A 2,019-nucleotide genomic window follows, 5' to 3' on the forward strand; every position below is an offset into this window, starting at 1 on the left:
GGTGTGGTCCTCATGCCCGGTTCCGGTCTAGTCCCTCGGCAGAGCAGGTCCGTGGGAGGGCTCGACTCCCTGCGTGCCACTGCCCGGGAGCTCGAAGAGCGATCCGGGGGATGCAGCCCCTCAAGCCTCAGGCTGGTCACTCGCCGGGTCGGCTCCGGCCGGGCCTGGTCGGGCTGGACGTCTGCCAGCAGGTCCACAGCAGGAACCCTCCGTGCAGCGAGTCTGGAAGGAGAGAGAGAGACACTCCCCTCGGCTGCTGGGTTTTATAACCTTAACACGTAACATTGCACCTGACTCAACCAATTAAATGCGGAATTATCGTATTTGCATGGAATAATCCTTATTCGTCCATTACTCAAAACAAGGAAGTTTCAGCTCAAACCAGGAAGTTTAGCTCAAACCAGGACAGCATTAGTGTAAATATTCATAGGGATACACTGAACAGCTTTGCAAATAAGACAGACACTGCCATTCCTAGGCAGTGTGGTTACCTCCTAATGATCCTAGGAAACAGCCTGTCAATACCAAAACTACAGGAGGTCTCACATTTTAATGACAGAGCAACTAGCAGATAATGAGGTACCATTAACACATTTCACCTCCAGTTCTGCTGGCACAAGTCCAGTCAATGGCTCCTGAGGAAAACTCCCTATGCATCTCACCAAATCAGTGAATTACCCATTTCCACAAGTAGGACTTCTGCTGCTCAGGCTCTCAGGGACTGTCCCTTCTTGTTCTCACTAGCTCCTTGCAGCAGATTCACACCAGCTCACAGCTTTTGCTCTTCGTGCCCTCAAAGGGAAAGGGGCATGCATGCCCAAGGCTTGACCTGGCTTTTTTTAGCAGCCTCACGGTTGGCCACATATAAATCCAGCCGACAAACTGGTTCTACGCCCAAGCAAATTGGTAAGGCACCAACCCCCATGCTTTGTCTAATCCAAGCTCAGGCAGATACCTCCAGCGAGGCACATGTAGCTCTGCAAATGGTTGCATCAGGAGTGCCCTAAATCCGAGGAGGAGACATCTCGGCCCCTACAGCTGCAGAGAGTCCAGAATGCTCAGCTGGCGTCAGCAAGGCCGCTGGATCAGGGGCTACATGTAGGTGCATGTTCAGGTGAGAGAGAGAAGACAGATCACAGTGCAGACTTTCTTCACAGTTGCAAAGCTTTCTCACACTTACCCTTGCACACACACCCTGCAGTGAACCAGCTGTGGCTTTGGCACCACCCCAGTGCAGCACCTCTGCACACAATTCTAGTCTTCCAGTCCCCTGAACAGCTGTGCTCGAGGAGACAATGCTGCCTGGGGCAGCAAGTTGAACAGAAAATGGCAAGACACATGTCTCGGGAGTGGCTGGGATGCACAGCTTCTCCAGTCATGCTGCTTCTGGGTCCAAGCAAATGCCAACAGACAGCACAGACGGTCTGTTAACACTAACAGAAGGATTACGAAAAGTTCAGGAAGGGTTTTCCTACATGATTTTTGGTATTATCTCAAAAAATTCTGTGAGAACACTTTGTTTCGGTGTTTGATTTTTAACGGAAATTTTTAATTGAATGATACCCTGGCAGAAATTCACTCCTAACTTAGAGCAGGAACCCTCAGATGTGCTTATCACCCTCTGGTCAGACCATGCTGCTCATGATTACTAGTCAGGCAGATAGAGATTAAAGGACGAGCAAAACCTAATAAAATTTACAACCGTGTTTCCACTTTCCAGGCATAGCCATTTGCTGGTCCTCCAGCGAGGCATGCTGGCAGCAAGTCGCTCCAGGCGTGCCTGTCCTACTGCAAGCGGCGAAGCGCGTCCCCCACGGCAAAAGGTCCCGCGGGGGCTCATCCAGGGGTCTTCCACTGTCACGCTCCTCCATTAGCAGCCCGCAGTGCTCGTCCCACCTGGCTTACAACCCTGGGAAGCCACACTCTCCGCCCCGCTCCGTCGCCCCTTCTCCACCAAGCACTCGCTCCCGAGCGGCCGCTGCCCGAGATCCGCAGGCCGCCCCCCGCTGCAGACCGGAG

This window comes from Buceros rhinoceros, unplaced genomic scaffold (genome assembly GCF_000710305.1).
Source record: "Buceros rhinoceros silvestris isolate BGI_N320 unplaced genomic scaffold, ASM71030v1 scaffold46324, whole genome shotgun sequence".
NCBI classification, from domain to species: Eukaryota; Metazoa; Chordata; class Aves; order Bucerotiformes; family Bucerotidae; genus Buceros; species Buceros rhinoceros.